The 27,351-nt window shown below is 36.8% G+C and overlaps 1 long non-coding RNA gene across 1 annotated transcript; it reads right to left on the bottom strand.

Moving 5' to 3' along the window:
* LOC122142566 lies at nucleotides 1-22,829 on the bottom strand. Its single transcript, XR_006158684.1, has 2 exons — nucleotides 22,773-22,829; nucleotides 1-103 (listed from the first exon to the last, which is right to left on the bottom strand). It is a non-coding gene; the product is annotated as an uncharacterized LOC122142566 (long non-coding RNA).
* Nucleotides 22,830-27,351: the final 4,522 nt, after the last annotated feature.

The raw sequence follows: 27,351 nt of genomic DNA, 5'->3' as shown, positions 1-27,351 counted from the left end.
TTCATTCCTGCTCAGGTCCAGTTCTCTCAGGTGTGATGGGTTTGATTTCAGAGCTGAAGTCACAGCAGAACAACCTTCATCTGTCAAACCACAGAAGCTTAATCTACATTGAGAGAAAGAAGATAGAAGAAAACTATTTAATAAAGTCACAATGTCTTGATAAAAGAAAAAAACAGAGGAAGAGTGTCTGAATACATTTAATAATTTTCCACAATTTGGTCTTTAAAACAGAAAAACAAATAAGTTGTTCATTTAATCAAATAATTGACACTTCTCATGATTTATGTACAATTTGTCCTGATTCTTGATAGAAATGCAACAAAGTTTGAAAATCTTTCAACTTTTTATTTCTGTCACATAATTCCTAATTTTGTCATGTGACACAGCAGCCACAACAGCATTTTGGCAAGCATTATTTATTTTTTATTTTTTTCATTTTTATTAGAAACATTCCCAGACGCATGAACTATATCATGAAATATCTCGATTCTCACCTTCATAGATTATGTTAGATAATATGCGATGGTCAAAGTAGCCTAATAACGTAATCTATTAATTATGCATAAAAACCTGTCTGTTTACTTAAGTAACAGATATGGGTGTCATGTCATAACATATTTTTAATACGACTGACTTTATATTAAATGTGAATTTAACAATGAAAGTTAATGTGATATAAAAAACGGCTACTAATCTTTCATTGTACAGAAAGAGAGCAAAGAACATTTTCATTATCAAAGAACATTTTCACTGACAGTCTAGAGTTCAATCACTCTCAAAAACTCCCTTTAAAATCACTGAAGCTGTTAACACTGTGAAATCAATATCTTATTTACACACTTTGCTTGTTTCTGACGAGAGAATTCTCCAGAAAGAGTTATTCAGTCCGCGAGCGTGTAAAGGAAGCGCCTGTATTTTACCGATGACTCAACTGAACACCTTTGATTGGTCATTGCATTCATAAGCTCACCAGAATCTTGTGTGATTGGTTATAATGCGCAGTGCTGTAAAAACGCGTCTGTCTCTGGCTCAGCGAACGCAGATCTGAATTTAGCAGCTGATGATAGACTCGCTGAACCTTCTCATGTCGGTGTGATTGTATCAAATATAGAAAATATTAATCTGCTATTTTTATGTCTTTTGGAAGCTGCATTCAACTTGGCTCCCCTCTGTTATAAGTTACACGTACAACAAACTAATGTCATAGTGGTATCCAGTGGCGTACCGCACATCTTAAAGGCCCCCCCACAAAGAACGAGATGGGCCCCTCCCACCAGCAGTGATGTCATGTACGAAAAGTTATTGTGCACACCTGCTTCAAGTACACTATGAGTCCGTCTCTCCATTTACATAACTGATTGATCAGTCATGAATGTGGTAAATTATCATTGCGTTGCTAATGGCCAACATGTATCAGTTCAAACACTGTCCTACATAAGACTCGCTAACTGTTTAAAAAAAAAAAAAAAAAAAAAACCTATACAAGCAAAAGTCTTTCAGTATATGAACAGTAGTAAAAAAAAAACCATAGGAGTAAAATAAATTAAAGGAATATGTGCTGCATTTTGAGAAAATTAACTATACATTTACCAACTTTTGCAATTAACTTGTTTATTCTTTTTAGTAACTGACAACCACAAACAAGCAAAATCTCTATCCTTCTGCTCTCCGAGCATTTTGGTGCGCAAAGTCTTGACGGCAGCTTATTGTCAATGTTGTGAGCGTGGGGAATCCTAACACTTAGAGCTAAACTGGGGGGTCTTCTTTCTTGTAACATTGTGCACCGGAGAAATGTCTTGATCACTTTCAATTTCGAGAACGAACGATTAATTGCATGACAAAATATCTGGTGACAAGTCATCAGTGAATCACAAAAGCGTTTGCCATTACAGAGAAGAGCAGCGGCGGACCAGGGCACAAAAACATATAAATATATTTCACTTAAATCATTATCAAATTTACGAAACGAAAGGGAAAAAAATTGTGCTGAGTTTCTATTCATTGTTGACGCGATCTAACGATCACTATGAGGCGGAAAGCCGTTCTCTATTTTGCAAAAGTTTACAGTTTTCTTTTCATTCTTTCTTTCTTTATTATTATTATCATCATTATTATTATTTTGCCAAGGCTTTACAGTGATGAATGATGTATTGCTTGTATGACCAACCAGCGTTGGTATCTGACTAAATTACAATTAACGGTTGGGAAAACAATGCAGTGATGGCACTGGCGCCTCATGTGCGCACACAACATTTTTGCTCCCTTGACATCGCAGTCTGTTTATTATCAAAAACAAAACACATACAAAGAAACATATAAAAGTTACAATGCTCAATTGAAATAGTCCGCCCTTTGCTTCAACATAAAAACACCACCACCTTTCCTTTGTGAAGGATGATGATTTAATGCGAGCTAAGTGTAAAACCTATATGTAATAAATATTATTTCAGCATCCAAATATGTTGCGAATATAGAAACATTTGGATTTGTGCCGAACGAAAGGTAGGCTTCAGTTTTCCTTTAAATAAATTTGTTTTTGGGCTTGACGTTTATATAGCTTAAATACAGAGGATTTGTTGTGGAGAGAAGGGAATAAAATAGCCTGTGTTTATAATGTTGGTAAACATTTAGATTTTCCGGTATTTAAAATTACATTATTTCTGAATGTCATAATAAAATGCAATATATTTTTTTTTCTCTCAAAACACATTTTATACAAGTCGCGTTTTTTTTTTTCCATGCAGCAAACATTTTAAATATCTTATAAAAATGCTTTAATGTCTTTAAAGCTTTGACCGGTTGTTTTTTTTCGTTTAAAACATCTGGCCAAAATCTAGAAAAGATTATGCTGGCTATGACTAAGCGCAATTTAGGCAAAGACTCTCTTCGTGTTTTTTGACGCTATAACGAAATGAAGATAACCATTTTTTTTCTACTCAAACTGGTTTCAGAACGGTTATAATACAGAGAAATGCATGAACAGAAACCGGTAAAATACTGATTCTGCTCGGAGTGAACCGATTTTTTCTCTCTCTCTCTCATTTTTAATCCCTGCTTAAATCATATGTAGCTCTGCACATGCATCTTTTGCAGTGCCTTGAAGCGCTGCCTCACTACCTTTGCACTCATGTCTCACGTCTTTTGCAGTGCCTTGAAGCGCTGCCTTTTAGAGTGTCCTGCAACGGGGCCCCACAAAAGGCCGGGGCCCCCACGCACCGCGGGGGCTGCGGGGGTGTCCCATACGCAACTGGTGGCATTGTGTACTGTAATCGAATGTAGCCTAAGTTATACCTGTTGAACCATAGACAGCACACGTGGTGTTCATCTAATAAAGATCTTCATCGCTAGCAAACAATAGCCTTTGCAGATTTGCTTTCAATTCAGTGCAGATCCAAAGCCACGTCTTCAACGCTCTTGATGTTCTTAAACTTTCTGTTACAACTCTGAGTGAACCGCTTCAGACGCTCAGCGCGCGCGGCAGGAACTGAACGAATCATTCAAACTGATTCACGAATCAATTCACTGGTTTGGTCAAGCCTTTGAACAGAATTGACTCAAAAGAATGAATCATTCACGAATGGACATCGCTCACTGCCCAGAGAAAAGTAGATGGCGTTTGGAATAAACTGAAGCATTTATAACTTATATTGCATTAAGATAAAGTAACGAGAGGAGCGTTACACAGTAACGAAGTGAAAGGACAGTTTTTTTACCAAAAATTTACTTAAGTAAGAGTAAAAGTACACATCTTTAAATATACTCCAAAAGTATTAGTTACCCAAAAAAATGTACTCAAGTAAATGTAACTCGTTACTACCCACCTCTGTTAATGAGACTGATTTGATTTAATGGAGATTAAAAAACAAGGAGTGGATGGATTTTTATCAATGTACGGTGGTTGTGCTCACACTCTGCCAACACATATGTATGTCCAAACAGCATGTAAAAGTGGATTTTGCATAACAGGTGCCCTTTAATTAGAGATTTTACATTAAATTGAGAGCAGTTATGAACAGTTACAAAAAAAAAAAAGGTTACATACCAGTGACTAGAATAGATAAAATTCAACTTTGCCATTGTTCAGAGTAAGCCGTCTGCCCTTTACACGCCTCTCTGGAACAACGTCACGCAACTCCATCATTTCACCAACAAAGAAGTTATCAGAAAACTAATAATAGATAAGTCACTGGAACCAGCGCGATCACAAAACAAACATGATAAAAGCAGACGTTTGTTTGCATGCTTTGTTAAAGATTTAAATCCAAAAACATCAATGTTTTACAATAATAAGAGATACATTGATCATAATGAATGAATTTATCAGGTGTAGGGACCCTGTCGATAGATATTTGGGCTGTTACCAGGCAAAATCAGTATCAACAAACTCATCTTTTCAATGCAGAGGAAATGCAGAAGCATCATCGGAAGTGGCATTTAGATGTATTTACACACTGTTTAATGCAGGACAAGAATGCATTTAACCTGCAGTTACAAATGCATGAATAATGTTTTGATATACAAGACATAAAATGTTGAATACTCATTTGAAATTATAAGAAATTAATTATTAAAAAAAAAAAAAAAAATCAAAAGATACTTTAAATGTGAAATTAAAATGGCCAGTATGTGTCAGCAAGTCACTGTTAATAAGTGAGTCATTGTGACTGAACCGAATCATTTAAACGGTTGATTCATTCAGGAACGAAACACTGTCATTCCTCAGAGACGCAGAACTGTGCTTTGGTGGATGTGTTTGGAATTATTTTTTTGTTCTAGAAATAGAGCAAAAACAGGCAATATGGTGTCTAAAATGCAAGTCTCTTAATTAACTTGTTTACTGACCTGTATATATATATATATATATATGTATATATGTAATCATGGTTTTTGGGAGGAAAAGACGGCATTCTTTGTGTGATTTTGATTTACTATATGAAATGAAATAAATACGTAAGTTTTCTGCCCGTATATATTCAATTTTGTGATCATTCTAAATGCATTTTACAAGAACGCACTATAAATGCGCGCGCACATCGTTAAAACAACAATTATGATATTATCGCACACTTCGCACAACTGTCTTTTTGGCTAGTTTGTGCAAAACCTCTTGCTAAAATGTCAAAGCTTCATTTTAACCACCAATGCAACAGTTATTTAGCTTACCTCTACATGCTTGCAATGTCTTGTCGAGATTTTATAAGCTGCTAGTTTGGTCTCCCTAGGCAAGCACAGCTTACACTGCACAATAAAGCATAAATATGGCCAGGGGTTCACTTCATTTCCTTCGAGTTCAACTTCAGAATATGACGGGGTTTCGTTTTCAGCGGTGTCTGCACCACTAACGCCTGTTTTGTCCGTCTGCATCTTTCTTGTAATTTTAGCGCCAGTTTGCTCTCCTGCCCATTATTTACTGACGTAGTTTCCAGGGAGCGATTTTTTTTTATTCAGTAATTAATGTGTTTTAAAATGTAGCGAAGTACAATACTTCAAACAAAATATACTTAAGTAAAAGTAAAATTACAGATTTTAAAAATTACTTTAAAAAGTAGAAGTACACAAAAAAGCTACTCAATTACAGTAACGCGAGTAAATGAAATTCGTTACTTTCCACCTCTCTGTTTAAGATATACTGAATTTACCGTTTGCTGGACGAACCGTTGATGAAGTTTAAACTAAATAAATTTGGAATCAGCTCAATTAAATCAATTCGAATCTTTAGATTCAATTCCCCTCTTTAAAAGAAAAGAGCTAAAAATTATTACACAGGACTGAAAATTAGTCACACAGAAATAAAGAAAGGTATAAAACCATTATTTCACAGAAGAAAGAGAACATTCCCTACTTATTCAGTCGAGTCTGTTTCTGTTTTTTGAAGTCACAGTATATATCACATTTAGAAGCAATCATCATTTCTATATTTTTACATCAAAAATACAACCTGAGTAGCAGAGGGAGCTCCCAAACAAACACCATTATTAGGCTTCTTTTTTTGACATACGCAGAGCATAGACAAGACAAGACTTAGGACAGATAAAACATGTTACTAAATAATATACTACTGTGATCACCTGAACGAGAAGCTGACGTCTGATTTCTTCAAGCGGTCTTACCATGTTTACTATGGTAATGTTAATGGCTAGTGTGCATAGTCTTTATTGCTTATAAATATTTCAGCCTTGTATGGTGATCACAATCCACATCAGATCTCAAACAGAAGTTATTTCAAACACTCTGAAAGCTGCTGTCTGAAAGTGAGTTCTGAGCTATTATTATTCATGTCTTTAACTTTATGATATGATCCTCGGCACTGATGCTCTCCAGACGCAGAGAAACCCAACCTTCATTCATAACCTCCTCTAACCTAAAACTCCTCTAGCCACAGTTGGCCACGCTTTGGCCCAAGGGTTTTCATCGGGCAAAAACACCCTGACCGTTGACCCCGAGGAAGCCCTACAGTGAAAACCAGACTGCCCTGGCTTGCAGTAGCATGCACACTTTAGCCCAACAGTGAAAACGGGGCTAATGAGATCTGACCAGCATCTAACCAGAAGTGCAAATGAAACTTTATTTATGAATTTAAATATAAATAAATATAAATTGAAGCAGGTGGGGACCAAGTAGAGCTTGAAAATGTGTGTGAAGACATCAGCCAGCTGTTCTGTGCAGACCCCTGAGCACTCGGTCAGGAAGACCATCAGGGTCAGACACTTTCTTTGCATTCACCTGCTCAGGTAGAAGCACACCTCACTGGTTAAAAAAGAGAGAGGCAGGTCGTTCGTGTGGGGCTCAGCTTTGATGTGCTTCTGTGTTTTATACGATCAAAGCAAGCATTAAAGGGCTTCAGTTCATCTGTGAGGGAGGTGTTACTGGTTGGTGGTCAATGTTTTTAAATTGTCTTTCAATCCTCAGTTTGTAGTCAGTAAACATGATCACATTCAGCAGTCACAGCAGAAGTTAGAGACTAAATTTAACTGAAGTCTATTCAAAAGTTGTCTGAATCTATTCTAAGAAGGTTAGAAGCTGTATTAAAGACAAACGATGGCTATTTCTAATGTGTTCACATTATTTTCTCCAACCCCTGCGTGCTTCAGTTCACCCAAAAATGAAAATCACCCCATGATTTTACTCACCCTCAAGCCATCCTAGATGTATATGAATTTCTTCTTTCAGACAAATATAATCAGAGTTATATTAAAAAATGTCCTGGTTTCGTGGGTGTCCGACTCAAATGAGAATTAAAATAGACGACTGTAACATTACTAGTCATGTAACATGTGAAATGATGTAAGATACTCACATCAGTGTGTTGAGTGTACAGTGTTTATCCTGCAGTAGAGCAGAGATCTGATTAACTCCTGTGTCTCTCCTAGTTTATATTCACTCAGATTCAGCACTCTCAGGAGTAACGGGTTTTTACCCACAATTCCAGTCACATACTGACAGCCTTCATCTGAAGCAGGACCCAAAAACCTGCAGAAGAGAAGATGAAGCTGGAATCAATTCAGTGTGCATTACATCACAAACATTTAAATATTATCAAACATTGTTTGTAATGAAAAGCTCTAGTTCAAGTTTAAAACAGTTGAACATTTAAATATACAATATTTCAAATAAAGACAAAAGTCAAAAGTAAATTATTTAAAAGAAACTCAGGGGCAAAAGCTCACTAGATCATGAATCAAAAAATCCTGAAGACCTTTCTGGCTTTTAAGCAGGAGATGAGGAAAGTTAACAAAGAGATAACTAGCTTGAGACAGCTAAGCATTCATAGTGATATATTTAGTTGATCTTATTGATGCCGTGTTCTGACGGAACACCATACCCATCAGAATGGGATACCTTTGGTTAATGCGCAGCCACAGCAGTGAAATTGGTGGAGTTTAATTTAATAAACTGTATTTTTATTAAATCAGGGGCTATCAAAACAGCATACCCCCATAAAACTCAACTTCCTGTATGCTATTCTGACAAAGTATGCTACATCGAAAGAACACCGGCTCTTCCTATTATTATGTAGCAGAATTCACCAAACACTGGATTGCTGATCCACTAACAGAGAACATGATCTGGGTTCAGGACCATCTCTGGATAGTTTTATTTAACTGATGTCTGTGTTGATGCAACAGTAATTCTGCTCATTATGAGAGGAACTGCAGGTTCAGACAGGTGTGTGTGTGTGTGTGTGTGTGTGTGTGTTATCACTGATCCTCTCCTGACACACATCACATGTTTGTGGTCTGTGATAGATCTGCTGTAGTAGATCTACAGTGTTATGAATCTGAGCTTGATGGAAATTAATGTACAGTGCATTCAGTAACATTTAAACAATCAGGATAATAAATCACACTGAATATTTTTCACGAGTAATGTCCACAATAACACACTCATAAATGTTAATTATTGAGGAACCAAACTACTGAACACCAGCACATTCTAGTGACCCAAACATGTCTGATTAAGCTGTAACTTTATACACAACTAAACTGTGCTGACATTTATCATCAAAACAACAGCAGCTGCAGCATCTCATCTTTCATCTTTGAACATTTATATAAATAATTCACATGTGTATCATTTATTTAGCATTATTTCATCAGGTCTCACCTCAGAGTCTTGAGTTGACAGTTTGGATCCTGTAGTAAAATCACTGAGCTGCTTCACTCCTGATGGTCCAGGATCATTTCCTGTGAGATCCAGCTCTATCAGGTGTGAAGGGTTTTGATCTCAGAGCTGAAGACAGAGCTTTATAACCTTCTTCACTGATACTGCAGTCTGAAAGTCTACAAAAAATAAATTGTGAATTGAAAGTAAGAATTGGGTTCAAATTCATCTAATCATCCACTGCACAATCATATTATAGAAGATCAAGATCAATTAATCAATTACAAAGTTATGTCCTCTTGCAAAAAAAACAACACTTTATTGTCATCAGTGACTAGTGTGAGTTATGTCCTCTTGCAAAAACATTGTAACCAATGAAGCTGTCTGGACTGCAAAAGAATCTTGTTTGCATTGTATCAGCACTTTTTGTTTTTGTTTCTTTGGTTGATGAGTCAGTGAGTGTGTATCGTGCACTGAACAAAACTCTGGTATTTCCAGCGCTGCCTAATCTAAACACTTCTGGATTCTCCACTACATTCATATGCTCAACAGAAATGTGGGTGATTGGGTTAAAATGCTACATGCTTTTTAGGAAACACATAAAAATAAAATCTGATATAAGATCAGCAGGTCTAAATAAAATATTTTGCCCCCTTACTGTGAATTTGATATGCCATTTTTGCCCAAAGCCCTCGTTAATTTTTTAACCCTACTAACCTAAAAAATATATAATTGTGAACACGTTGTATCTATTTTTATATTGTTGTGAAGATAATAATGACTTTTGTTTGTCTACACAAGGTTTAGTGAATGAAAATCACTGTCTACAACAAAAACAATATGTTATTATTAGTATTATGGTATGGTTCAATTATTTTTACTACTGGAGGTGTACAGATAAAGTAATAATATTCCAGGTATAGCTGTGGTGCTGAGTGCGGCTGCTGGTGAAATGTACTCACTTCAGTATCTTCAGCTCACACACACAGGGTTCTTCAGTCCCTCAGCAGATCTCTTTGACTCCTGAGGGCCAGCAGACGACTGTTTGTTCAGGTTCATCTCTTTCAGGATGGTTTTGGAGGAGAGAACAGTAGCTAGAACGAACAGCTTTTCTCTGTCAGCTCACAGTTATTCAGTCTGAACACAAAAACAGCATTTCAGTCAGGACACTTTTCCTCAAGTGTATTTATTACAGTTATATTGCATACTGTTAGTGTTGGGGTTGAAGGAGGGAGTTTGATTGTGAGCAGCGATGCGGATAGAAGAGATGCTGAAAGAATAGAATTAAATGAAGCGCTGTGATAAGTGTCAAGAGCTGGATTGGTGTGAGCTTGACTGACGTGGTCTGTCTGAACTACCACCATGCTTGATTATTATTATTCAGCACATATTCAACACACATCAGATCACCAGCTCTTCATATCTGAATCACAAATGTGACTGACAGTCTTTAATAATGAATAATCAAAGAGGTTTCAGTGTAATAAATCAGTTCACTCACATTACATTTTCTCCAGTTTGCTGTGAAGAGTCCATCAAAAGAGCAGAGAGTTTTCTCTCCATCCAGATCTCCTAATTTATCTTCACTCAGATCCAGTTCTTTCAGTAATAATGGACTTTTACCCAGAACTCCAGTGAGATACTCACACGCTTCCTCTGCAGCAGGACTTTTTCAAAACCTACACGAAGCACATAAGGATTTTCAGATCATTTTGCCACAAATTTCTGTTGCGTGTCTGTTGAATTTCTCTGAACTGTTATTTAAAGGGGTGCTATTATGCTTTTTGACTTTTTCAGCTTTAGTTAGTCTGTAATGTTTTGCTGTTTGAGCATAAAAAAAATCTTTGCCAAAGCAGACAAACTTAGAAAGTGAAAGTGAAAGTCGTGACATTTGTCAAGTATGGTAGCCCATACTCGGAATTGGTGCTCTGTATTTAACCCATCCAAGTGCACACACACAGCAGTGAGAAGTGACACACCGTGAACACACACCCGGAGCAGTGGGCAGCTATATATCCAGCACCCGGGGAGCAGCTGGGGGTTCAGTGCCTTGCTCAAGGGCACTTCAGACGTGGGTATTGAGGGTGGAAGAGAGCTCTGTTCATTCACTCCCTCCCACCTACAACTCCTGCCAGTGACCTTCAGGATACAAGTCCACATCTCTAACCATTAAGCCACAGCTGCCCGCATTACAATCATCCGGGTTTAAACCGCACTTAAATTGATTTGATTTTGACGCAATATTTAAAAACTGTAGCTCGCAGTCAGGTAAGGGCATGACATTTCCCGACCAGGCTCCCGAGTGCTGTCAATCACAACCACACAAATGGCCCAGCTAAACCAATCACAGCACATTTATGTATTTCAGAAGGCGGGCCTTCCTTTCATTGATACAGGAACTATTAAAAACGTTCAAGCCAGACTGGGGAGAGAGGTGTTGTAATAATGTGAAATATGTGAAAAATAATGGTGTTTTTTGAACAACCTAGGACAGGGATAGGCAACTTCGTCCTGGAGGGCCCTGTCCTGGCAGAGTTTAGCTCCAACCCTAATTAAACACCACCTGAACAAGGCAATCAGTGTTTTCGGGATTACTAGATAGATACAGGCAGGTGAGTTTTTTATGAGGGCTGAAGCTAAACTCTGCAGGATATTGGGCCCTCCAGGACCGGAGTTGCCTATCCCTGACCTAGCATGAGAGAGCCTGTTCTAGTACACCCCCAAATAAAATCAAGACTTTGTAAAAAGAGTATAATAGGACCCCTTTTATTCCACTTCATGTCCTTCCTAGTCAACAATGGTGCTTTTGACCCCAGTATCTATTTTCATACAGATTATTATTTAAATCATTTTAATTTATTTTTACCTGATGGTCTTTAATGAACAGAGTCCATCCTGTAGTAAATCACTGAGCTGCTTCACTCCCTGATGGTCCAGGATCATTTCCTGTGAGATCCAGCTCTATCAGTTGTGAAGGGTTTGATCTCAGAGCTGAAGACAGAGCTTTTATAAACCTTCTTCACTGATACATGCAGTCTGAAGTCTAAGAAAGAATGAATAAAACTAAATGTATTACACCATTAGGATATTACATTTCCCATCACTTCAAAACATCAATCTGTTTGTCAATATTTTATAAGTGTATCACAACCAACCACACCAAATTTCACATCACTGAACCATTCCTTGTGACACAGCATCATTTTTACAGAGCAGCTGGAGCTTTACATTGATTCATGTTTAGAATTAACCAAATTCAGACCTGAGTATCTGTAGTGTCTGTGAATTTCCTCAGCAGACTGGAGATTTCTGTCCACCTCCAGGAGTCCCTTATTCGATTCCTGCTCAGATCTCAGGCTCTCTGAGGTTTGAATTGTAGAACGCTGATGCCAGTAGCAAGCAACAACCTTCATTCTGTAAATAACGGATGCCCGTTTAACCTGTAGAAGACGGAGAACACAAACTAATTAAGATATACCATACAATTACCACAAATAGCAGCTTTAGAATACTACTTTTATCCACCAATATGAAGATTTGCTGACAATCACATCTGTGAAATAACTTTTTTTAATTGGCTCATTACAGTATTTTTGTATTTTACAGTACAATACTTCAAGCCTAAACCCCACCACTTACAATGCTATCCCGAACAAAACAGCGTAGAGAATGAATTTAAGTTTTGAAGGAAGTAATGATATTACTATTGTAATATTTTTGGTCTTAATTTCTTTACTTTCAAATGTTTGTCCTCATACTTTTATTTTGGGTGGAAAATTACACGGTGATGAGCTTTAAGTTTTCTGTGTTTTTAGTTCAAAAACAGGCTTTCTGGTGTTGAAATCTGTTAACATCATCTGCCAAAAGAATATTGGGAAATTACTTAAATGTAAAATTAAGTGAAACTTCCAAATTCATGTTATAAGCTCAAATAACCTCGTTCACGCAGACCATTTTTTTTTTTTAAATATTTCGCTTTTTTGTAAACAGCCATATCAGAACTTCTTTAGCCAGAAGAAAAATATTCGAAATAAATTCAAGATTACCAAAAACACATCTTAAAATTAAAAATATTATTTCATATTAAATCTGATTCTGAATTACTGAATGCTTTCAGTTTTCCAACAGTCAAATTTTGTTTGGAGATACAAATAAACAAAAAATAAACAAATTCTTTTAATTTGTTTTTATTTCCAAATATAGCCTCAGTCCAAAATGAAATGTTTAGTGGTGTAAACATTGTTAAACGATTAACGGAGAGGCTGTCAATTGATAAAGTGATCAGCTGTTTCCTCCACATAACATCTGTGTACTGAACTCCACTGTTATCCTTTAAAAAAGCCAAATCAAGGGCCTTGTCTCCGCAGCTCCAGAGACAAGCGCTGCGACTCAGACATCTCCACAAGACATTACACACCGGATTTGTCATCTGTACTCTATTCTGATGTTCATAGCCCTTCAACAGTTGAATCTAATCAAAAGTTCACTAAAAAGAATGGAACAAACGTGAATTTTTAAAGACACAGTGCTTCTTCTCCAGTGTGCTGATGCTAAATGTTTGGAGGTGCTGGTTGAAGAACAGAGATGTATTGAGCCTTTTCTGATTTGATAACCTGCCTAAACCATATCACAATTGGCAAGTTTATTTTGATTAATTGTGCAGTCCTGATGAGACGTGTAAAATATTTTCAAAATCTATGAAAACTGGGGTGGGTCACAGAGTAGAGAATTAATGGGATACACTTTTAAAATACTTACTTCAGATTTCACAGTCTACCTGTACATTTTCAAACAGAGTCAAGATGATCTTCATTCCTGGGGTTTCCTAGTTTAATCTCACTCAGATCCTGCTCTGTCAGATTTGAAGGGTTTGAATTTAGAGCTTCCAGGTCCAGAACATGACACCTCTTCTGTGATACAGTTGGTCTTCAGACCTGCATAAAAGAGGAAAAACACTTCATTTTAAATTGAATAGTTACCAGTATGGTTTTAGCTGACAGCCTTGGACAAAATACTGCTGCTGATCGAAGATGATGATGATTACGGGACAACCACATTACAAATTCACGATTTTTTTTTTCAGTGTCAGCAATCTCTTATACTAAGAAACCAAAAAACACCACAGCAGCCAAGAAGTTAAAATGGTCCTTGTAACATTGAAATACTGTTGTACATCAGTGTGTAGAGTGTAGACAGTTTGGTTATTCCTGCAGTAGAGCCGAGATATGATTCACTCCTGAAGAACACATTGATGATTCCATTGATCTGGATCTGACGCATCGTGCCTAGATTCGAGACTTAAAACAACGATGGTTCATGGGTCATTTGCATTCCAGAAACTGCTCCAATAAACATATATGGTGACAACACCTCCCTTTATAACTCAGGTGAATGTTATAATGTCCTCACCGAAATCATGGAAAAAAGCAAGCAGTACTGAATGGAGAAGGCCACTGTGCTCTCAACTAAACAGGACCCAGCGCGCTTGAAGCAACACGGTTCTCTGAACAGCGCCGTGGTTTTGTTTAATCTCCCAGCAAAGCAAGATCATTTGAACAAATACAGTAGGTAGAAATATCCAAACTTGGGTAATACGGCCTTGGGGCGCGTACCGCCGCCTCAGGGCCGTGCGGTACCTGCAATCAGTTTGTGCCGTTTAGTTTTTGAATTTTCCGCTTGCTAACAAACTGCTGTCTTCACCGGAAGCTTTGCGTTCAATATTATGTCAAACTTCAAATCCAATATTTTGGCATCTAATTATTTACTTATGGGTCAAGTACGCTGTGTAATAAGCACGATAGGTACATCCCAGCCGGTTATTATCGCAGAAATAAACCCCTTCAGGCTGAGACAAGGCCACTGCTTTCGCTGATCACCCGGTCGGGGTTTTATTCTGCGAAAACAACCGGCTGGATGTACATTTATCCCTGCCTTTTACACAGATTGTCACACAAGCACATGTTCTAGAATGAAGAAAAATTTAAAAAAGATGTACTGCGGAGAATTTGGACCTGAATGGACTCTTTTCACACGTAAGCCTGGGGTAAGGTTAGATACTGGTGACACGTAAACTACTAACAAATGCAATGTTTCCATTTTCATTTTCCACAATTCTAACCTACAGCTGCTCCAATCAAAATTAATCACCCCTCAGGGGCTGCAGTACTTTACAAATACAGAACTTTTCTGGAAGAGACCATGAATAAAAATAAAAAGTGCATCTAGACTAGTTGCACGAGAAGACTAAAAGTCATAATTTCCTCATGATAATTCTAATATTTTTGAGTTATAAGAATCTTAGTTAACAGATGCTATGTCATAATTATTCACCCCCTATTCAACATTGCTGTTTTTAGAGTCACATTCCTGCATGGGCTGAAGTAGCACAAAAAAATGGCAAAGTCAACCAGAGATCTCGCAAAAAGCTTAAAGAGAATCTTAAGGAATAAATAACCTGTATACTTTAGAAAGTCTAAGGGATTTGAAATTCCAAGGAATTAAAAGTCCTTAGGACCCAAAACCAGCTCAGCCTTATTCCTTAGCTTTAAAGTGTGTTGTTATACCATTAAATCCTGTTGGATAGTGTTGTTGAAGTAAAACAGACAAGATCTCTACAATTTTTAACTAGATATGCAACTGAGGATAAAACTGAATCATCAATGCTACAATTGCTACAATGACTTGCAACAAAAGGATGAGCGCAGATGAAAGAAGGAAAATCCAATTCGATTGCAGTGTGTATAGTAAGACACTTAGCACAAAGTATGGAGATTTCATGTTGAGACATCGTTGCTGATAAATCCACCTCACTTGATCAAGAAGAACAAATAGGCGACAGGACCTTTTAACTGTGATAAAATTCCAGTGTGGTATTAAGACCTGTGAAGCTCTCGTTTGGCGAATCGTTGATATTATGGAGAGAGTTGAACCAAACGGGAAACTTTCTTGGACCCATGGAATCCGCGGTATGTCTGCTGCAAAAGAGAACAGGAATTCATCAAGCGCTTGAAAGACACGCTGACTGCTTCGCATATCGTCAAATCTTGGAGGTGGGAATGCAGTGCTGTTATTGCGGGGTTGTGCATCATTAACGTGTAGCTAAACTGCAGCTTTGAAGTGGGAAATCATGACTGTATTGACATGGATCAATCTCCGATGGAGTGCTTTGAAGTATCAGGTTCAGGACTCATTTGGACAAGAAATTGTGGCGATGGCCTTGGGTGCAAAGACTGGAAGCTGATGATCAAATGCGACTTTCCTGCAGCAGGACAGGTCATCCCGAAACACACATCCAAATTATTACTTCTGCTTGGTTCAGGAGTCCATCATAGAATAGTTCTTAGAGTGGCATGTTCAGTCTCCAGATTTTAATTCCTCATTGAAAATATCTGGTTGAATTTAAAGAAAGCAGGTGGCCAATGTCGATAAACCACCACAGAGGTTATCCGTTGATCTGGAAGCTTTTCAGAGGCGATTGGAAGGGGCTTCAAGACTGTAGTAGAGACGTGTACAGAAGCGTCTAAACATCCCTTACAGGACGGCGTTTATTGCTGATTTTAAAGATATAAAAGATTCTGCGCATAAATTTGACTTTTTGAGGGTCCTTGATAATATTGAACGATCAAATAGTATAGAGCCGAATTTTGAATTAACTCATCATAATGCATCAAATTGTTAGATATTCTCGAGCAATAACTCAAACGTGTATTAACAAACTGTGGGTCTCTAATACTTACATGATTCGCCTTTGTGAAAAACTGTCTTTCATTAAAATGTTGTTCTCCTCAGCAAAATGGCTTGCAGGCCTAAGGGGGGTGAATAGAAGTGTGATGAGCAACGGTAGGAGAAACATTATGCAGTTGAACTGCCGTCCTGAAATAGGCTACTGAAAGATGACAGGCATATACATAAAAACATTTATTACATCCGATTAGGATATGGAACATTGTCCACATCCGTTTAAAAAAAAAAAAAAAAATCAATTTCAACCTGTCAATATTTTAATCAATACTATCTACACAAACACATCAATGTTCGACAGCACTGAACCCACATGTCCTTGTGACACAGCATCAGTTTACAGAACAAGCTGAGCTTTACATTGATTCATGTTTAGATTAACCAAATTCAGGACTCTCTGAGTATCTGTTAGTGTTCTGTGAATTTCTCAGCAGACTGACTGAGATTTCTGTCACAAAACTCCAGAGTCTCCTATTTGATTCCTGCTCAGGGGGTCCAGCGCTCTGAGGTTTGAATTAAAACCGCTGATGCCAGAGCGCACACAAACCTTTCATCTGTAAGCACTGATGCAGTTTAACCTGTAGAAGAGAGAAAACAAACTAATTAAGATCTACATACAATTACACAAATAGGCAGCCTTTAGCTACCACTTTGAGCCACCAATTTGGAGATTGGCATGACAGTTTTAATTTGTGGAATAATAATTTTTGTTTAATTTGATCATTCACAGTTATTTTGTATTTTACCAGTACAATACTTAAACCGAAAACCATACTTACAATGCTTATAGAACAAACAGCGTAAGAGAAGTTTTTAAGTTTTGAAGAAGTACGTAATATTACTATATGTAATATTTTGGCTTAATTTTCTTTACTTTCGAATGTTTTAGGTCCTCAGGAACACTTAATTTGGTGGAAATTACAACACGGGAGCTTTAAGTTTCGTGTTTAGTTCACAACCGGTTCTGGTGAATCTGTTTTAAACATCCACTGCCAAAAAATATTGGAATTACTGTAAATGTAAAATTAAGTGAACTTCCCAATTCAATGTTATAAGCTTCAAAATAACCTTTGGTCACCAGCCATTTTTTTTAATTATTTTATTTTAACAGCCATTTCCGACTTCTTCTAGCCAGAAGAAAAATATCAGAAATAAATCACAAGATTACCAAAAACACTCCTCTTAAAATTACAAATATATTTCATATAATCTGATCCTGAATTATTGAATGCTTTCAGTTTTCAACAGTGCCAAATTTTGTTTGCGTACAATAAACAAATAAAAAATAAAACAATTCTAATTGAGAACAGCATTTAATTTGTTTTTATTTTACAGAGACTCAGTCCCAAATGATTTTTAGTGGTAAACATGTTAAAGATTACCGAGAAGGCTTTCCAATTGATAAAGTGATCAGCTGTTTCCTCACCAACATCTGTACTGACCGCACTGTTATCCTTTCAAAAAGCCACAAGCGAGGCCTTGCTCCAGCAGCTCCAGAACAAGCCGGCGCCTCAGACATATCACAGAAACGTTACACAGAATGTGGAACTTAACACTGGACTTCAAGTTAACTTGGGCTATGAATCTTCTCAACCCTTCCTCCAACTCTAGGACCTGGAATTTCAAAAGTGCATACAAAAACTTGCTCATCCATCTGAAAAAAGAGGACTTTGGACCACGGGCAACAGTCCAGTTCTTCTTCCTCCTTTGCCGCGATAAGACGCCTCTGACGTTATCTTGTGTTCAGGATTGGCTTAACAAGAGGAATACGACAACTGTAGCCAAATTCCTTGACACGGTCTGTGTGTGGTGGCTCTTGATGCCTTGACCCAGCCTCGGTCCATTCCTTGTGAAGTTCACTCAAAATTTCTTGAATCAATTTTGCTTGACAATCCTCATAGGCTTGCAGTTCTCTCGGATGGTTGTGCATTCTTTTCTTTCCACGTTTTACCTTCCACTCAACTTTCTGTTACTTAACATACTTGGATGACAGCACTCTGTGAACAGCCAGCTTCTCTTGGCAATGAATGTTGTGGCTTACCCTCCTTGTGAAGGGTTGTCAAGGATTGTCTTCTGGAACAAACTGTCAGATTCAGCAGTCTTCCCCATGATTGTGTAGCCTAGTGAACCAGTGTTTCACTATGGTAGAGAGACCATTTAGGGTAGAGAGACCAAACTGAGAAAGACCATTTTGAAAGGCTCAGGAAACCTTTGCAGGTTTTTGCAGTTGATCAGCTGATTATCCTGTCACCATATTCTAATTTGTTGAGCTAGTAGCTAATTGGTGGGTTTTTGGTTTTTCCCCACGCATGAGAGCCAAACTCATTCACAAAAATTAAAAGAACCAAAAGACTTAAAAATTACTTCAAGTCTGTGTGCACTGAATTTATTTAATACACAAGTTCTAATTTATTGAGATGCACCTGTATATGAATTTCTTCTTTCAGACAAATATAATCAGAAGTTATATTAAAAACAAAGTCCTGGCTCTTCCAAAGCTTTATAACGTGGGGTCAGACTCAAATGAGAAATTAAAATAGACGACTGTAACATTACTAGTCATTGTAACATGTGAAATGATGTTAAGGATACTCACATCAGTGTGTTGAGTGTACAGTGTTTATCCTGCAGTAGAGCAGAGATCTGATTCACTCCTGTGTCTCCTAGTTCATGTTCACTCAGATTCACGCTCTCAGGAGTAAGGAGTAGTACCGGGTTTTTTACCACACACATTTCCAGTCACATAATGGACAGCCTTCATCTGCAGCAGGACTCAAAAAAACCTGCAGAAGAGAAGATGAAGTAAAACTTAACTGGGAGCTTGGAACATTTTAAAGATCATCAAACATTGTTTGTAATGAAAAAACTCTAGTTCAAGTTTAAACAGCTGAACATTTTCAATATAACAAATTTTTAAGAAAGACAAAAGTTCAAAAGTAAAATTTTTTAAAGAAACTCAGGGGAAAAAGCTCACTAGATCATGATTCTCAAAAAATCTCAAGATCTTTCAGGCTTTTAAGCAGGAGATGAGGAAAGTTAGGCAAAGAGATAACTAGCTTGTGACAGCTACAGCATTCATCTAGTGATATATTTAGTTGATCTTTTGATGCCGGCTCTTCCTATTATTATGTAGCAGAATTCACCAAAACAGGGATTGCTGATCCACTAACAGAGAACATGATTCTGGGTTCAGACCGTCTCTGGATAGTTTTTATTAATGAGTCTGTGTTGATCGCAACAGTAATTTGCCTCATTATGAGAGGAACTGCAGGTTCAGATGTGTGTGTGTGTGTGTGTGTGTTATCACTGATCCTCTCCTGACATATTTTATGCATTATTTCATCAGGTCTCACCTCAGAGTCTTGAGTTGACAGTTTGGATCCTGTAGTAAATCACTGAGCTGCTTCATCTCCTGATGGTCCAGGATCATTTCCTGTGAGATCCAGCTCTATCAGGTATGAAGGGTTTGAGCTCAGAGCTGAAGACAGAGCTTTATAACCTTCTTCAGTGATACTGCAGTCTGAAGTCTATTAGAAAGATGTTATTCTTCATTATTACACGGCTCTGTGGAATACTTGATTCTGATTGGTCAGTCACAACATTCTGAGGTATGTTATCCCTGGATAACAACCTGTAAAAGCTAATAACAGAGGCTTATCTGGGTAACAGCAGTCGGCGCTGTACTCTTGCTTGAACTATTTTTTTTTCTTGGTGCAAGCTTTGCATTTGTTTAGCTAATAAAATATTAAAACTTGATTCAAAATGGTGTACAATTGTTTAATTATGTCATCCTGGTATCGGGGACTCGCTCTCGTTTCATACAAATGCAGCTGCTGCCATTTTGCTACGATTGTTTTGTACGCTGTAATGGATTATAAGAGAACTAACAAACGGTAAGGATTTAAAACATGTTCGTCTTAATTCTTTTATTGTCTTAATTATTTTGTGGTGAAATGTTGTGTAATAAGTGGTTTGCCTGCACCCTTTCCGTTTAGTTTGGATTTGCCGCTTGCTCACAACTGCTGTCTTCACGGATGCTTTGTATTTAAATATTTATTAATAACTCCAATCAATATTTTGCATCTAATTATTTACTTATGTGGCAAGTAGCTGTGTAATAAGCACGATAATGTACATCCAGCCAGTTATTCTCGCAGAATAAACCCCTTCAGGGCTGATACAAGACCCCTGCTTCGCTGATCACCCTGTCGGGGTTTATTCTGCGAGAACAACTGGCTGGATGAACATTATCATGCTTATTACACAGATTGTCACACAAGTACATGTTCTAGAATGAAGAAAATAAAAAAGATGTACTGCGGGAATTTGACCTGAATGGACTCTTTTCAAATGCAATTTTTTCATTTTCATTTTCCACAATTATAACCAAAACAAACAAAAAAAATCAATCAACACCTCACACAATACAGTACTGGTCACTGGCATACAAAAAGTCATTATGTCAATATATGCAGTGCTTTACAAATACAAAGCTTTTCTGAAGATCCAGGATAAAATAAAAATCTATAACAGTTCACTAGTATACTAAAAGTCATAATGTCAACATATAATGTAATATTTTTGAGTTATAAGATATTTAATAATACAGCTATGTCATAATTATTCAACCCCTATTCAACATTGCTGTTTTTAAGTCACATCCCTGCATGTGTTGAAGTAACAAAAATGGCAAAGTCAACAGAGATCTCGCAAAAGCTATAGAGAATCTATAGAGAATAAATAACTGTATTAATTAAGAAAGTCTAAGGCTATATGAAGATTTCCAAGACATTAAAAGTTCCTAGAGACAGCTCTCAGCCTTATACCTTAGCTTAAAGTGTGTTGTACCAGAAAACCTTGTGAGGGTGTTGAAGAAAAGGACACTATCATAAAATGTTTAATCAGAGCAACTGAGAAAAATCTGCAATGGTACAGCTAAAGACTTGCAAGATGACCGGATGAAAGAAGGAAAACCATTTCAATGCAGTGTGTAAGAAGAACACAAGACAAGTATGGCCCTTCATGTTGAGACATCTTGCTGAATACCACTCTTGATCAAGAAGAACAAAAGGCAGACTTGAACTTGATAAAATTAATTTGTGTAGACCTGTGGAGCTCTGGAAGAATGTTTTATGGAGTGATGTGACCAAACTGGAACTTTTTGGACCCATGGATCAGCGGTATGTCTGCTGCAAAAGAGACAAAGCTCATAAGCAGAAGAACAGAATCTCCATCGTCAAACTTGGAGGTGGATCAGTGCTGTTATAGGGTTGCTTTACTGCAGCAGGAAGTGGAAATCATGACTGTATGAAGGACATCATGGATTCTTTGAAGTATCAGGCCATTTTGACAAGAATTGTGATGCATTTGATGCAAAGACTGAACTGATGATCAATGGAACTTTCCTGCAGGACAGTCATCCCAAAGTACACATCCAAATCTACTTCTGCTTGGTTCAGGGTTCAGTCATAGAATGTTCTTGAGTGGCCTGTTCCAGTCTCCAGATTTAATTCTCATTGAAAATATCTGGTTGAATTTAAAGAAAGCAGTGGCAACATGAAAACCAAAGATTATCAGTGATATGGAATATGGAATTCATCATAATTCATCAATGTTTCCGTTCTCAGAATCACTCAATTCAAGTATTTTTCAAGTACCTTCCCAAAAATATGGCTGTTTTCAAGGGTTTTCCAGGACTTACATTTCAAAAAGTCAAATCCAAGCACCTTGTACCAACCCTGTTATAAAACCTTTGTTGTACAAATCTGGGTGAAATCTGTTAACATCATCTGCCAAAAAAAAATGTTGGAAATTACAAAACTAGGTGAACCTTTCAAATTCACATTATAAACTTGAAATAACTCGCTCACCAGCCATTTATTTATTTATTTTTATTTAACAGCCATTCAGAACTTCTACTCTTCTAACTTAAAATGCAGCCTTTGTGATTTGATAACTGCACTAACCCATATCACAATTTAGAGTTTTTTTTTATTAATTGTGCAGTCCTGATGAGAAGTGTAAAATATTTTCAAATTTATGAAACTGTGGTGGGTCACTAGAGTCTGGGTAATTATTGGGATACACTTTTAAAATACTAACTTGAGCTTTTCCAGTCTACACTGTACATTTTCAAACAGAGTCAAGATGATCTTCATTCCTGGGTTTCCTAGTTTATTCTCACTCAGATCCAGCTCTGTCAGATTTGAAGGGTTTGAATTTAGAGCTGCAGCCAGAACATGACACCCTCCTTCTGTGATACAGTTGTTCTTCAGACTGCATAAAGCGAAAACACACTTCAGTTTTAATCTGAATATTTACCAGTATGTTTCAGCTGACAGTTGACAAATACTGCTGATGATGACGAAGACACATAAAAAACACCCAGCAGCAAGAATTTAAAGTGTCCTTGTAACAATGAAAAAACTCACTTCAGTGTGTTGAGTGTACAGTGTTTATCCTGCAGTAGAGCAGAGATCTGATTCACTCCTGTGTCTCCTAGTTTATGGAAACTCAGATTCAGCTCTCTCAGGAGTAACGGCTTTTTACCCACAATTCCAGTCACATACTGACAGCCTTCATCTGCAGCAGGACCCAAAAACCTGCAGAAGAAAAGATGAAGCTGGAATCAATTCAATGTGCAATACATCACAAAACATTTCGAAAGATTATCAAACATGTTTTTAACGAAAAGTTTTTTTTTTTTTTTTTTTTTTTTTTTTTTTTTTTTTTAAGTCATAAGTAAATTCTTTAAAAGAAACTCAGGGGCAAAAGCTCACTAGATCATGAATCTCAAAAATCTCAAGATCTTTCTGGTTTTTAAGCAGGAGATGAGGAAAGTTATCAAAGAGATAACTAGCTTGTGACAGCTAAGCATTCATAGTGATATATTAAGTTGATCTTTTGATATTATTATGTAGCAGAATTCACCAAACACTGGATTGCTGATCCACTAACAGAGAACATGATCTGGGTTCAGACCATCTCTGGATAGTTTTATTTAACTGATGTCTGTGTTGATGCAACAGTAATTCTGCGCATTATGAGAGGAACTGCAGGTTCAGACGTGTGTGTGTGTGTGTGTGTGTGTGTGTTATCACTGATCCTCTCCTGACACACATCACATGTTTGTGGTCTGTGATAGATCTGCTGTAGTAGATCTACAGCACTGATCTATATATGACTGGATCGCTCATCACATTCTAAACTGCCAAAAGACAGTGAAGCCAACGGTTTGATCCGCCATCTTACTATTCCCTACCAGCAGAGACCACCATTGAGTCACATGCAAACCGCTGACCTAAAATCACCCGATTTGAAGCAAATCAGTCAAACAGGATTTTTTTTTTATGTTGTGTGTATGTAAAGTCATTTTTACTTCACATGTTATCTGCAATGTTTATGGTCTTTTTGGTCAGGATAAGGATGTATTTAAAGCGTTTAGGTAGGTGTGTCTGTCATTTGGCAATACCACTGAAATAAATAAGCTTTCAAAAAATTCAAAAATGTAGTTTTTAAATATACATATAAATATGTATACAAAATCAAAATCAAACTCAGTCTTAAAATTGTTAGCCTGAATGCCCTGTATGTCGCTTTTAAGCGTCTGCTAAATGCATAAATGTAAATGTAAATGCTGCGCACTGACGACACAGGGCAACTGATCCAACTCAAAATATAGCCTATTTCTTTATTTACAAGATTATTCAGGAATTATTAAATATGAACCTATTAGTATCCGAAATTGATTTGAATATACAATGAATAATACAATATCTTCTGTTAATATTGCTCAATACTGAAACTGAAAAGCTTAATTTACCATCTTGAAATAAAGCTTCATGTTCGTACTGTCTGTATTGAGTTATTTCTCTGAATAAATTATGATGTGTATATTTTTAATGTCCTGATTGAGCAACATCTATTTCAGACTCTCCAAGATCATGCAAATATGTTTACTAGCATTAGCTACTGTTTTCCATGTAAAATGTTGTACGCTAAATTAATAATAATTTAACCAGCATTTAAAATCATTACCTGCTTCAAAATGAATGCTGTTAACAAAATCATTGTTGAAAACATTTGCAGATAGCACCTACTGTACGAATAAAAAACACTATAACAAAATTATATAAGTTATGAAGCATAAATCTTTCTTCAGATTTCAGAATGAGCACTTTGTCAATCCATACACATATTTAAGAAATACAAATTTTTAATTTGTTATATGTTGAGGTCGTGTCCGTCTGATGTTTATCATGTTCATGATATTCGCTACTATAATGAACGTAGCTTTTTAATAAGTAGGGGAAATTCCCTTGGGTGTTTGCATTGTAAGAATATACAGGGATACTTCAGATTTAAAAACGCTGATTTGTTATGTGATGTTGTCTTGCTAAAATCATACAATTTCCTATTAATTCAATAGAACGTTTACGCACACTAGGGATTACCAAAATGGCGGTGCGGCAGCTTCACATTCATGACGTCATGAGCAATCCAGTTCTCTATTCTAGATCAGTGATCTACAGTGTTGTGAATCTGAGCTTGATGTACATTAATGTACAGTGCATTCAGTAATATTTAAACAATCAGGATAATAAATCACACTGAATATGTTTTTCATGAGAAATGTACAAAATAACAAAATCATAAATGTTAACTGAGGCACCAATCTACTGAATACCAGCACATCTAGAACTTTTAACAAATATTAAAATCTAAAACTTTTAACACAACTAAACTGTGCTGACATTTATCATCAAAACAACAGCAGCTGCAGCATCTCATCTTTCATCTTTGATCATTTTCAACAACAAATTGTGTACATTACTGAATTACTGAAATAATATAATATTCTATAATACACATTAATATAATATACTATAATATAATATAATTTATATATAATACAAATAATTCACATGCGTATCATTTATTTAGCATTATTTCATCACGTCTCACCTCAGTGTCTTGAGTTGACAGTTTGGGTCCTGTAGTAAATCATTGAGCTGCTTCACTCCTGATGGTCCAGGATCATTTCCTGTGAGACCCAGCTCTATCAGGTGTGAAGGGTTTGATCTCAGAGCTGAAGACAGAGCTTTATAACCTTCTTCAGTGATACTGCAGTCTGAAAGTCTATTAAAGATAAAGATGTTATTCACAGATTGTCACAGAAGTGGGGAATTTTGACCTGAATGGACTCTTTTCACAGTAAAGCTGGGTAAAATTCTATACTGGTGAACGTAAACTACAACAAATGCAATTTTTAAATTTTTTCAGTTTTAATTTTCCACAATTATAACCTACAGTTGCAATCAAAATTACTCAACCCCTCGGAGATTGTAGCAAAAAATGGCAAAGTAAACAGATCTCACAAAAAGCTACAGAGAATCTATAGAGAATAAATAACGGTATTACTTAAGAAAGTCTAAGGCTATATGAAGATTTCCAAGACATTAAAAGTTCCTAGAGACAGCTCTCAGCCTTATTCTTTAGCTTAAAGTGTGTTGTACCAGAAAACCTTTGAGGGTGTTGAAGAAAACCACAATATCATAAAAATGTTTAATCAGAGTAACTAAGAAAAACCTACAATGTACAGCTAAAGACTTGCAAGATGACCCGATGAAAGGAGGAAAACCATTTCAATGCAGTGTGTAAGAAGAACACTAGACAAGTATGGCCTTCATGTTGAGACATCTTGATAAATACAACTCTTGATCAAGAAGAACAAAAGGCAGACTTGAACTTGCTAAAATTCATTTGTGTAGACCTGTGGAGCTCTGGAAGAACATTTTATGGAGTGATGTGACCAAACTGGAACTTTTTGGACCCATGGATCAGCAGTATGTCTGCTGCAAAAGAGACAAAGCTCATAAGCAGAAGAACACCATCTCCATCGTCAAACTTGGAGGTGGATCAGTCCTGTTATGGGGTTGCTTTACTGCAGCAGGAAGTGGAAATCATGACTGTATGAAGGACATCATGGATTCTTTGAAGTATCAGGCCATTTTGACAAGAATTGTGATGCATTTGATGCAAAGACTGAAGCTGATGATCAATGGACTTTCCTGCAGGACTGTCTTCCCAAAGTACACATCCAAATCTACTTCTGCTTGGTTCAGGGATCAGTCATAGAATGGTTCTTGAGTGGCCTGTTCAGTCTCCAGATTTAATTCTCATTGAAAATATCTGGATGAATTTGAAGAAAGCAGTGGCAATGTAAAAAAAACAAAGATTATCAGTGATCTGGAAGCTTTTTCAGGCGAGGAATGGACCAAGACTGTAGTAGAGAGGTGACAGAAGCTTCTAAACAATTACAGGCAGCATTTATTGCAGATTATAAAGAATAAAAGATTCTGCGCATTCTTTGAACATGAATGTTTAGATCCAATTAGAATTTAATCATAATTCATCAATGTTCCTTTCTCAGAATAACTCAAAAGTGTATTAACAAACTTTCTCTAATACTTTACTGATGCCCGTGTTGAACTGGTTTCATAAAATGTTGTTCTCTGCAGCAAAATGTCTTGCAGGTCAAGGGGGTTGAATAATTTGATTGCAACTGTATTATAACTTCTTCAGTGATACTGCAGTCTGAAAGTCTACAGAAATAAATAAATAAATAAAAACATTACACCATTAGGATATTAACATTTCCCATCACCTTAAAAAAAAAATCAATCTGTCAATATTTTATAAGTGTATCTACACCAACACACCAATTTCACATCACTGACCCATTCCTTGTGACACAGCATCAGTTTACAGACCATCTGGAGCTTTACATTGATTCATGTTTAGATTAACCAAATTCAGACCTGAGTATCTGCAGTGTCTGTGAATTTCTCAGCAGACTGGAGATTTCTGTCACTCCAGAGTCTCCTATTTGATTCCTGCTCAGATCCAGCTCTCTGAGGTTTGAATTAAACGCTGATGCCAGAGCAGCACAACCTTCATCTGTAATACTGATGCAGTTTAACCTGTAGAAGAGAGAACACAACTAATTAA

The sequence above is a fragment of the Cyprinus carpio genome, unplaced genomic scaffold (assembly GCF_018340385.1).
Source record: "Cyprinus carpio isolate SPL01 unplaced genomic scaffold, ASM1834038v1 S000000004, whole genome shotgun sequence".
Lineage (NCBI taxonomy): Eukaryota > Metazoa > Chordata > Actinopteri > Cypriniformes > Cyprinidae > Cyprinus > Cyprinus carpio.
Note: the sequence above shows the minus strand (reverse complement) of the source record. Positions and strands in the feature narration are given on the sequence as shown.